The sequence below is a fragment of the Eumetopias jubatus genome, unplaced genomic scaffold (genome assembly GCF_037043125.1).
Source record: "Eumetopias jubatus isolate StellerSeaLion01/CBP00866 unplaced genomic scaffold, mEumJub1_p1.0 scaffold_8, whole genome shotgun sequence".
Lineage (NCBI taxonomy): Eukaryota > Metazoa > Chordata > Mammalia > Carnivora > Otariidae > Eumetopias > Eumetopias jubatus.
In genome coordinates, this window is record NW_028274814.1 from 35,159,145 (window position 1) to 35,171,542 (window position 12,398).

At 57.1% G+C, this 12,398-nt stretch overlaps 1 pseudogene; it reads left to right on the top strand.

Moving 5' to 3' along the window:
- The first annotated feature begins 607 nt into the window (after positions 1–607).
- LOC148163676 (histo-blood group ABO system transferase-like) lies at positions 608–3,632 on the top strand (annotated as a pseudogene).
- Positions 3,633–12,398: the final 8,766 nt, after the last annotated feature.

Below are 12,398 nucleotides of genomic sequence, written 5' to 3' on the forward strand. Positions count from 1 at the left end.
TCCATATGACTGTTAGGATTAGCTTGTGCATTTCTTCCCAAAGGCCTTTGTGAATTTTCTTGGGAACACAGTGAATTTCCACATTGCATTGTGTACTATTGCCATCTTATCAATAGTATATCTTTTCATCACCATGGGGTGTCTTCAGAATTATTTAGGTTTCCCTTACTTTCTTTCAGCAATGTTTTGTAACTTTCAGTGTACAAGACGTGCACCTTGATTACATCTATTCCTAAATATTTGGTTAATGTTGATGTTCCCTAAAATGGAATTGTTTTCTTAAATTCCTTTTTGGATGATTCATTGCTAGTGTATACAAATAAGAGAGATTTTTGTGTATTGATAGTTTGTCCTGTAACTTTGCTGAATTAGGTAACTGGCTGTAATCATTTTTTGTTGATTCTTTTGGAAGCTCTATATAAGATGATGTCATCCCTGGTCTCTGAATAGACAGAGTTCTAGTGTTTCCTTTCACATGTGGATGCCTTCTTTCTTGGCTTATCCTTCTGGGTAGAACTTTCAGTCCAATATTGAGCAACAGGTGAAAACCAGCATCTTGTCCTTGTTCCTGATTTCAGAGTAGAGCTGTCCATCTTCAGACTTAAGCATGGTGTTTGCTGGAGATTTAATGAGAAAATTACTCCTTATTCCTGCTTTCGTGAGTATTTATATCAGCAACAGACATTGGACTTTGGTTAGAACATTTTCTGCATCAATTAATATGACCACATGTTTTTATTTAAAAATTCATTGTGCTGTATAACATTGCTTGTTTCACTCCATTGAATAACCTTTGAGGTGTTTGTGCAGAGTCACTTGCTTAGGGTGCACAGTCTATTTATGAGCTCTTGGTTTTGCAGTTCTTCTGATCTGGCTTCTTACATCTCTTTTAAGAAAGGCACAGGAAGGTATTTTGCTGATTTTGTGGGGTTGGTAGTAGTGGTTAGGGTTAGGAGTTAGGGATTAGGGTTAGCGTTAGGGTCTCCCTGTCCTCTGCTGCACAGAACCCATTCTCCTCTGGTAACTAGAGTGATATTTTCGGAACATAACCTTTGGGCCTCTCTGTGGTCTGCTCCCCCCCTGCCCGTCCTCTCCAGCCTCACCTCTTCCACCACGGCCCCCCCTTCTGTGGGCCACCCAAGTGTGTGGTCGTCCCACATGTGCCCTGGGCCTGACTGCAAGCCTTTGCTTTTGCTGTGCCCTCTGCCAGGATCACCCTTCTATCCCCCTGCTTCATATCTGGCTTGTTCCCCCATTGGCTGGGTCTGCGCTTGCCCTCTGGTGACCTGACTCATGTTGAGTGTGCTTATCCCCTCTTTAAATGTAGTGCCCGCCTTCCCTGTGTGAGCGATTTACTAACGTGCCGGGTATGGGGCAGGCCCAGGGAAGTAGCCTTAGTGTCTGCACAAAAAAATCAGTCTCAGAGGGGCTCACCACACTTGCTGACAATGGGGGAGTTGCTGTCCTCACAGGGGGGAGCAGGTAGTACCCTTAAAGGGGGACCAGCCATGGGACGTGGTCGGACAAGACTTTGAACCTTTTGGGGCCGGGGAGATGTAGACTGGACCTGGAAGCTTACACCCTTGGATTCAAGGCTGGGGACTAAGAAAGCCCCCTCTCTTCCTGGTGTCGTCTTTTGCCTTCCCTGTCCATGGGCTGGACCTGATTCCTGATGTGGCAGAGTTTGAGGGTGACCCCTCCTAGGAATACCGGTGGCTTACTGAGCACCTTGTCAGCAGGATGCCCACTAGCCTTCCAGGGAGGACCCTACAGGAAGTGGAGACAGGTCTGCGGGGGCCAGCGGCAGCCCACTCAAAGCAAAGTGGGACAGGTGGCCGGCCCTGCTGATTCTAGCTGCTCTGTAAGACATAGAAATGAGGGCTGTGCCCAAAGGTGCTTCCTTCCTGGAAGGTGGGGACGGGATCTGCAGGGGGGGCGGCCAGTGGAGGGCACCTACAGGGTTTGCCCAGGAGCTCAGCACAGGGGGAGTGTTCCTGGCTCCAGCATGCTGACTGTGGGGCTGCATGGGTTTCCAGCCTCCAAAGCCTCAGGCTCCCCTTTGGAAGTCAGGCTGCTGATGGCCCCCATCTCTGGGAACAGACATTAGGGAGGTCCTGCTGACAGATTCACTCAGGAAGGCCAGGAGGTGGCTGTTGCTTAAAGCAGCCCAGGGCCTGCCCCCTTGAAGAAGGTACACACGTCCATGGCCCCCAACTCTGGGGTCCTGCTGCCAGCCTCTGGCAGTGACCCTCTTCCTGCCCTGTGCACTGCCCCTGTGGATACGTGGTCTTCCTGGAGCTGTTCCTGCAGACAGCAGAGAAGCACTTCATGGTGGGGCACGGGGTCACCTACTAGGTTTTCACCAATCAGCCAGCTGCCGGGCCCCGTGTGCCCCTCCAGGTGGGCCGGAGGGTGGTGGTCCTCATGGTGGACACGGGGTCACTTACTACATCTTCACCGACCAGCTGGTTGCTGTGCCCCGTGTGCCACTCTGGGAGGGCCGGAGGGTGGTGGTCGTCGAGGTCTGTGGCGTCCTGCTCTGGCAGGATGTGTCCATGTGGCACAGAGCGATGATCAGCCGCTTCTGCGAGCAGCGCTTCCTCTGTGACATGGAAGACCTGGTGTGCGTGGACGTGGATGCGGGAATGAAGTTCTGGGACCATGAGGGCATGGAGATCCTGTCCCCCCTCTTTGGTACCCCACACCCCGGTTTCTACTGGGCAGCCCATGAGGACTTTAGCTACGAGTGCTGGCCACAGTCCCAGACCCACATCCCCAGGGACCAGGGCAACTTTTACTACATGGGGGCCTTTTTGGGGAATTGGCGGTGGAGGTTCCCCGACTGACCTTGGCCTGTCACCAGGCGATGGTGGCCAACTGGGCCAATGGGATTGAGGCCGTGTGGCCTGATAAGAGCCACCTGAACGGGTACCTGCTGGACCACAGGCCCACCAAGGTGCTGTCCCCGGAGGACCTGTGGGACCCACGGCTGCTGGGCTGGCCCCCATCATTCCCCGGGTCATGAAGAAGCTGAGATCCATGGCTGTGCCCAAGAATCACCAGGACACCCAGAACTCATGAGGCGCTGTCCCCAGAGGAGCTATGGGACCCACGGTATTGGGCTGTCCCCTGAAGGACCTGTGGGACCCGCGGCTGCTGGGCTGGCCCCAGTCATGAAGAAGCTGAGATTCGGGCCATGCCCAAGAATCACCAGGACACACAGAACTCATGAGGGGCTGCCCCCAGAGGCCATGCAGGACCCGCAGCTGCTGGGCTGTCCCCTGGAGGACCTGCGGGACCCGAGGCTGCTGGGCCGGCCCCCCATCATTCCCTGGGTCATGAAGAAGCTGAGATTTGTGGCTGTGCCCAAGAATCACCAGGACATCTGGAAGTCACGAGGGGCTGCCCCCGTCTCCATCAGGGGGTGCTGCCTTGAGCGGAGCTGTCAGAGCAGATTCCTACTTCTGTCCCCTTGAGGGAAACTGTGGAGCCCAGCACTGCTTGCACGGGCACGCCAATGCCCCAGGCACCCCTGTGCACAGGAGGCCTGCCTGGGGGCACACGTTCCTCTCTTTGTGGTCACTACATTTTGATCATTTCGGGGTCATTTGCAGCTGTGAACGGCTCCAGTTTTATGTCAGATGTTTTTCTGTGTCAATGCTGAGCAACCATCTTTAAAAAGAACAATTAAGGGAAAAGGTTTTCTCTCTGGTTCTAAACAGACATTGCCTGTTGGGGCTGGGAGCAGCCCTGTAGCAGCCATGGAGCCAGAACAGGTGCTGGCCGGGTCTTCCCTCCCAGTCCTTACACCTCACCGCAGCCATGGGGCTTCAGGGTCAGGGTGTGCCGGGCCACCTCTCAGACCCCCCAGTGCCCTCACCACTGGAGGCCTTGGCCGTGGCCACTAGCTCGGGCTCCAGGAGCGTGGAGCCCTCTGGGCTATATAAGGTTCCTGCCTTGGTTTTAAATGGCTATTTCTGGGCGCCTGGGTGGCTCAGTTGGTTAAGCGACGGCCTTCGGCTCAGGTCATGATCCTGGAGTCCCAGGATCAAGTCCCACATCGGGCTCCCTGCTCAGCAGGGAGTCTGCTTCTACCTCTGACCCTCTTCCCTCTTGTGCTCTCTGTCTCTCATTCCCTCTCTCTCAAATAAATAAATAAAATCTTTAAAAAAAATAAATGGCTATTTCTATGCTGGTGTTTGTGAAATGTGGGCACTCGCTCCGTCTGGATGCACGTCCCCTTGGGATTCCTCAGTGCCCACCAGTGGGTTTGCACTTGTGCACTTTCTCTGGACCAGCTGCCTGCACTGTGTCTTAGCAAGCACTTACTGAGCTCAGTCACCCAACAAGGGGCAGAGCGTGAGAGCGAGAACTAAGATACAGGCTCCCTGCTCCTGGGCCCTCCAGGAATTTGTGACGGCCCCGACGTCCTGACTCACTTCTTTTGTATTGTGGTATAATGGACATACAGTTGATACCATGAAGCGCGTTTCAGTGGCAATAAGTATATTCCCTGTTCTGCACCGGCTACTTCCGGTCCATTGCCACAATGTTTTCATCATCCCCAACTGAACCTCTACCCACGAGACCCTAACCCCCCATTCCCTTTCCCCAGCCCCGGCACCCAGCAGCTCCTTCCACCTCTGTGATGGGAGTGCTCTCCATCCCTCACAAGTGGGGTCCTCCAGTGTCGGTCCTTTAGGGACTGGCTTATTTCACATGGCATAATGGCCTCAAGGTCTGTCCCTGTGAGCCTGAACCTGACCCCACTTTTCCCCCAAAAGTGTGGCTCAGCCCTCTCCTGTCTGAGCCGAACCTCCTCAGTCCCCTCTGTTCCCCTCACCTTCCTCCTCAGCTGAAGATGATCCCAGCCAGTCTGCAGCTCTGAAGACCGGTTCAGTCCAGATGCCAGGCACATACCCCGGGGGCCTCGGGCCTCACCTATGCCCCATCTGTCCACGTCAGGTGCCTGCCCCCCTCCCCCAGCTGACCACCTGCACCTCCCACAGGTGTCCCCATCTCAGGAGAGGGAAACACCAAGTCCAGACCCTTGGAGTCCTCTGGGACTTCTTGCTTGCTACCAACTTTCCCAGTAGTGAAGTGGCTACTGGAGGACATTCAATGTCCAAAACATTTAAAGGCATACGTGAGTCTCTGCTGCCTAAGGCAATGGATAACAGTTGGGGCAAATAGAAACCAGGCAGAATCACCGGAAGAAAGGCTGAGGAATGAGGAGCTTTAGGGAAGAAGGGTCTGGAAGCTCTGACTGCCCCTACCTGACCTTCAGATGCTCCTCAGTTACTCCTGTGCCTCTGGTATCTTCCTGGAACCCTGACATGGCTGTTTTCAGACAGCTCGTCCAGCGGCACCCTCAGTTTCTGGGAGGTGTATTTGCTGGAATCCACAGTGTGTCCTGCTGCCCCACCGGGATCGCTTTTTGAAGGTGCATCGTCCGGGCCATCTGAGGAGCCAAGACTGTGGGTCTGTGACCTGGAGGGATTCTGAGCAGAACTGGTGGGATGGGAGGGCTGCAAGGCCCAGAGGCAGGTTTCCCGAAAGCCGACTGGGGTCCCCGGCATCCTACCGTTTTTGAATCAAAGCCCTGAGATCTTTAAAATGCCAGCAATGTTACAGCATGGGCCAGAAAAGCGAATGTCCCTGTGCACCCAACCCCACCTAAACTATTGGCCATTTCTTGTCACTTGAGCTGAGGTCAAAGGATTGGGAGTCAGGGCTTGAGGAGGGTCCTGGGCCAGACTTTGTATTTGGGGGACAAAGGCCATCCAGACAAGCTTGTGCTGAGCCTGAGGAGGGGGTCTGTGTGGAGACCCCAGCTGCAGGCACTGCTGTCCACGGATGCCCCCTCAACCTGCCCCAGTGCACCTGCTGCTGGGGGAGAGCCTATCCCCTCCTCTCTGCCTGAGGGCTCTCTCCTGCACCAGGTGCCTCCTCCCCTGCCGGCCACTGCCATCCTGCACCCTGGGAGGGTGGCTACCCCGAGTTCCTCCAGCTGCTGGGGAAGCACCTGCCCCCTCCTCTCTGCCTGAGGATTCTCTCCTGCATCAGGTGCACCTCCTCTCCTGCCAGTCACTGTCAGCCTAGAGCCTCGGAGGGTGGCTACCCTGACACCCTCCAGCCCTGGGGACAGAGCTGCTGTGGGTGAGATGCGGTCTCCCAGCAGGTCAGAGCACCAGGCCCACATAGTGCTCACTCTCCTCCTGCAGGCTCACTGTGCCACATCCTCCCTCAGTCTCCCTGGGCCCAAGTCTTCCTCTGCTCGCGGACCATCCTTGACCCAGGCTCCACACACTGGGACTGGGAGCAGGTCATCTGGACCTTCTGGACTCTCGCTTCCATGCCCGTGACATGGGTACAGTCCGGCCTCACAGACTGCTCAGAGGAGACCCAGCACAGGAAGATGCAGGCCACTGCAAGGGAGATGCTAAGTGACCCCAGACGGAGCACACAGTCCTTGCAAAAAGCACCAGGCTCACGGGACCCAGCATGGGATGTGGGCGTCAGGCCAGGGGGCACAGGGAGTCCTGGTGGGGATGGCCCTGGTGGGGAGGCCACGGAAGGGTCCCAGAAGAGGCAGGAGACAAGGAAGACGACAGGATAGAGCTTCCCAAGGAGGTTGATGGAAGGATCAGAGAATCGCAGAGACCCTTGGGAAAACCAGAGGCCCTGGAGATGTTGGCTGAAACGTGTCATTTGGTCAGAAAAGTTGGGTCACAACACCCCAGTCGACACTGGATGATTTACTCTTTGTTGGTTCTAGGAATCAGTAGGTACCTGCCATTAGAACTCACATCGCATGAAGTCTAGGATATACTTACTTTTCATCACTTTTCAGGACTAGATTTTTCTAGAGGAAGTGCTAAGCATGGGTCTCTCCATTCTTTGTGCAACTGGCCGGTGTTTTCAGGAGCAGATTCCTGGTGCTCATCACCACTGCTAGCCCTGAGGACTGCCCCCGTCACCTCCCACAGTGGACGTGACCATGTGGGTTGGGGGGTGCTCACTGATGAAGCCCCAGTGCTCAGTACACAGCAGGGACCCCAGATCCTCTGCTGAATGAGGGAGGAAAGAGGGAGGGAGGGAGGGGGAGGGAGGTGAGGGTTGGAGGTGGGGAATGAATGAGGGAGAGAATGAATGAGGGAGGGAGTAAAACCACAGAAGCCGGGTCCATAAATCAGGAGTCCTTATTTGGGGTGAAGTCCGAGGGCATCACAGCCCGGGCCCTGGATGGTGGCTCAGGGCACGTCCATCTGTCCTCCCAGTGCTGACCTTCCTTCTCCTTGGACCCGCTGTCATCCTGGATCCTCTCCCCCTCCTCCTCAAACAATTCTCAATGTTCCCAGGGGCAGGGTGGCAGGATGGGTGGGTCTCAGGAGGGGCTTCCCGGATCCTGTGCCCCGGATGACACCGGGACAGTAGCTGCAGGGCATTCTGTCATGAGAACTGGGACAGTGGATCCCATCCATCTCCTTGGGCATTAGTGTTGTTCCATTCCCTGCTCTCTCCAGCACCGCTGTGATGAACACTCCTGACAATACATCTGTGAAAAACCGAGCCAGAGTTTCCAGGGCTGAGTCCGAGGCTGAGGATGGGTGCACCTGTGGCCTGGGATGGGTGCTGCTCACTGTTCTCCCAGATAGGGGTGCCCGTCACCCTTCTCTCCAGGGGACCTCTACTTCCTCATGTTCTCCCCAGGGCTGCTGGTCCCCAGACCAGACACCTGCCAGTCTGAGGGTGACCAGCGCTGCCTCCCTAGGGTTTCCTTTGCCGGAGCCCTTCCCCAGGAGCTCCCGCATCTCTGACCCATATTCCCTGCGTGCCTATCCTTCCGCCTTGGACTTGCATGTGTTTGGTCTCCATCCCTGTGGAACCCAGTGACTTGGAGGGTGGTTTGGACCAGAGTCAGGTGAACCCTTTCTTTGGCCTTGGGTTGTGAGCAATGCTTTTGCCCTTTGTGGTGTGTCTTCCAGCTTTCTGCATTTCCCTGGTTTCTGTGTGGGTCTCAGGAGGAACCAGCCCTGTCCTGTCTGGGTTCAGGCTGTGGTGTCCCAGCAGGACCAGGGGTCTCGGCCCCGAGATTGTGACCATAATTCCTAAAGTTATGTCCTGAGGTCTTGCCTGGCAATCCCCAGCACCTGTTTCTTGGGATGCCTTTGGGGTCACCCCCTCTGTCAGGGAGGAGGGCACGTCCGCCAGCTGCCTCTCCGTGTCCTCCGTGGCCTTCTGTCCTAAAGTGGCCTCTATGATTCCATCTGATGTGTCATCCGTCGGGGATTTCAATATCAAATAAGGGAAATTTTATGACAAATAAACACAGAAGAAAACGAGTCCCCTTTGAAAATAGGGGGGCAGACACAAAGGCCCCTATTGTGTGATTCCACTTACAGAAACATCAGGAATAGGTAAAGGAACAGAGAGAGAAAGCAGCTTAGGGGTCACCGGGGTCTGGGCTGCAGGAGAAATGGGCAGGGAGGGCTTCTGGTTCGGGGACTCCTTTGGGGAATGAGATATTCTGCGGCAATGTTCTGGGGTGTGGTGGCACAGCGTTGGGCATGTACTTAATGCTCAAGACGTGTTCAATTGAAAACAAGTAATTTTATTTAAAACAAATAATAAACAGTATATAGGACATGGAAGGATAAAATAACAGTTAATATGTACCAGAGAGAAAGAACACAGGGGGAGGGGATGAAACAATCGGGCGGGGTCTCGGGTTCCAGGGATGGAACTAAGGGTGATTGTACAAGGAGCTCTCCCTGCAGGGCTGTGGGCTCTGGATGTGGCTGTGGGAGCCCTGCAGGAGCAGGAGTAGGGGCAGGGCTCAGGATAGGGGCAGGGACAGGGGCAGGGGCAAGGGGAGGGACAGGGTCAGCAGTAGTGGCAGGTGCAGGATCCAGGGCAGGAGCAGGGACAGGATCTGGCTCAGGGGGAGGAACAGGACCACTGGCAGGGGCAGGGGAAGGGGCAGTGGCTCTGGCAGGAGTACGGACAGGGGCAGGAGCAAGGGTAGGATCTGGGTCAGGGACAGTGGCTCTGGCAGCGGCAGGAGCAGGAACAGGGGCAGGGGCAGGAACAAGAGCACAGGCAGGGGCAGGGGCTGGGGCAGGGGCAGAGGCAGGGGTAAGGGAAGGGGCAGGAGCCAGGTCAGGATCTAGGTCCGAGGCAGGGGCAGGGGCTGGGGTGGGGGAAGGGGGAGTGGCAGGAACTGTAGCAGGGGCAGGGGCAGGGGCTGGCGCAGGAGCAGGTGCCAGTTCTTCCTGGACAGCGCCAGGCTCTCCGTGGGCAGGTGCCGGGTCACCTGCTGGCTCCTGGTCTCCTCCTGAAGTCACTGCAGGCACCAGCCCTCCCTCCAGATCAGGCTCTAGCTCCTCAGGTGGTGGAGCAGCTGTGAGAGGAGAAAAGCTCACCCATATGCCTGCTCTCCGTGGGCCTTTGCAGAGACAGAGCCCAGCCCAGGGCCTCCCAGAGAAGCCACAGCCGGGAAAGAACCTTCACGGGGTCGTCTCCCCAACTGCAGTCCACCCGCTGTGTGCTCTCTGCCCAGTCGTTGCTCGTGGCCCCACACCAGCCTCTGGGAGCTCCTCCCTTGTGGGGCCGCACCGACCCGTCCCCACACACCACAAACACCCAGCCCCACCCTTCTCACCCTCGGCCTCAGCCTCCATGGGCTCCGGCTCCTGGACCACTGTCCAGTGGACGACCACCTGGGACGGTGGTCCGCGTGGTGTCGGAGGTCTTGCCTCGCAATCCCCAGCACCTGTTTCTTGGGATGACTTTGGGGTCACCCCCTCTGTCAGGGAGGAGGGCACGTCCGCCAGCTGCCTCTCCGTGTCCTCCGTGGCCTTCTGCAAAGACAGGGACCGGTAGCCGGCCCCAAGGCATCACAGCCCTGCCCGGCCATCCGCACTGTCCTCCTGCCCAGTCCCCACCCCCATGACCCCTCTTTACACACACACTCACATACACACGCACACACACATGTGCACACTCACACACACACACAGGGAGGGCAGCTGGGGCTACACAGGTCATCAGAGTGAGTGGGGCTGGGTGGCCGGCTCTGGGCCTCCTGCTGTCACCTTTCTGTCCTTCCGACCAAATGGCCAGAGGCGGTGGGGAGTCCTGACATGAAATCCCCAGCGGGGGACAGCGTCCTCAAGGCGCACCTTCTTCCACCTGCAGCCTCGGGACCTTGGCAGGCAACACGTGAACATTTTGCCATTAAGATCTCCAATGAAATGAGCTGGGCAGGGGGCTGTCTGTGGAATGTGGGTGCCTGGTTACCGGGGTTCCAAATTCTGTTGGGCTCTGTTGTCAGGGAAGTGAGGTCACCACTGCCTGGGGTCCCCTTACCCAACTTCCTCCTCACACAAGAGCCCCCCGAGGGGCCCCCTCCCCCACTGCGGAATGCTCACCCTCCCCCCATGCCCCATCCATACAGTGACACCCTCACAGCCCACCCACAGCCCCGGGAGGCCTGGGTGCAGCCGGTGTCCCTGCTGTGAGGACACAGAGCTGGGTTCAGACCTGGTTCCTGCGCATGCCCAGGGCTATGACCCTGGACAGACCCCGTGCCTCTCAGGGCCTCCCCAGGCTCCCCATCTGCACATCGGGGTATTCTGGCTTCTAGTTCTAGGGATGCCATCAGGGGTAGGACCTCTACACATGTTCCGTGCCTGCTATCACAGGAGGCTGGTGCATACTTGGCAATGCAAGGATGAGCCAAGTAGCTGGGCTTGGCATGGGGCACAGCTCAGTGGGGCTTGGGTGTGCTCTGGGGTCCAGGCAAAGCCACCCCCCTCCTGCCTGTGTCCCAGCCCCCATGGGAAGGTAGTAATGAACTGATTCTGACCTTGTCCTCTCACAACACAGACTTCCAGGGGCTCCCATTAGGGTTAGGCTCAGATCCCAGGGCCTCGTCTGTGCCCATGTGCTGGGCAGTCCCCACAGTGGCCCCTAATACCCCTGAATCCTGGTCACACATCCCTGTGGAATCCCCTCCCCTCCAGGGTGGATGGCCTATGTGACGGCGCTCTCCGGAATAGAATGGCACAAAATGCCGGGATGTCATTTCCAAGCTGGTGGAGGAAAGTCTATGACTTCTGGTTCCCTCTGTCCTGTGTTCATTCTCTGTCTCCTTCTCTGTCTCTGTGTCTGTGTCTCTCCCAGGAGCAGGATCTGTGGGTTCCATGGGCGATGTGAGAAACCTCAGAAGTCTCCCTTGTCCCCGTTTCCCTCTCCGGTCCTGGTGCTCCATTCCTTCCTAAGGCCTCCTCCCCCTGACCAGAGCAGTGATTCTGGATCCTCTTCCACATGGGGACCCTGAGGCTGCAACAAGGAGGGCCCTGACCTTGGTCTCCAGACTGGTGGCCCAGTGCTCTGCCAAGTTCTGCGTAGCCAGGTCCTCAGCCTCCCAAGCCCCGAGTCTGTCCTCTGCTGAGAAGGACCAAGAGTGAGTACAAAGCATTTTCCCAGCACTGGGATCACAAAGGGTCAGGGATGGAGATCCAAGGCCAACAGGCTCTTCTACAAGCCTGTGGGACCCTTGGGACACTGCATCTCTGCAGCCCAAGTGACAGCAGAGGAAGCTGAGGCCTTTTGGGCTCTGGATTTGGGGGTGGGTATCTCTCCTACTCCCAAGTGCCCAGGGTGGTGGTGGACACCGGAACCCAGACCCTGTCTTTTCCCAGTGCCCTGGCAACCCCCTGGGCCCCTTGGGGACCCCTGACCATCAGCCTGGCCTGTCTCCCCTCCCCATGCTCTGGATCCAGGTCCTTGCCAGGAGTCGTGATGCCCTGCCCCATGGCCCAGCTGTCTCCAACCTCTTTCTTCTTTCCCCCTTGTCCCCCACCTCGCTCCCAGGGTGTCCTCCCCTTCTGACCCCCAGCTGGGCAGTCAGAGTGGTGTGTTTGTCTGGGTGGGTGTGCAGGTGCACATGCCTCTACATGCCTGGGGATGCCAAGGTCATGTCCCCACATGGGACATGGTGGGTAGCTCTCCCCGAGGATCTGAGGGGGTCTCACCCCCAAAGCGACCCTCATGGGAGGGTTGGGGCTGGCCCAGGACTGGAGAGCAGCCCTGCTCCTTGGGCTCTGCACCCCTCATTTGTCTTGGGCCAGTGCCTGCCTCTCTTGACCCAGGTTCCCAACTGTCCCTGAGGGTTGGACATGGAAACGCTTGAACGTGGCCACTCCTCCAGGGGTAGGTGGGGGACAGGTGCACCAGGCACCCAGGCCTCCCCACCGAGAGGGCCAGCCATGTGTGTCATGGCCAGGTGTGCAAAGGAGACCTGCACGAAGCACCTGTACGGTGAACCAGCCCTGCAGCAGATGTACATGAACCCCATGGCTCTGCACCTGACCGGTCCCCCACATCCCCTC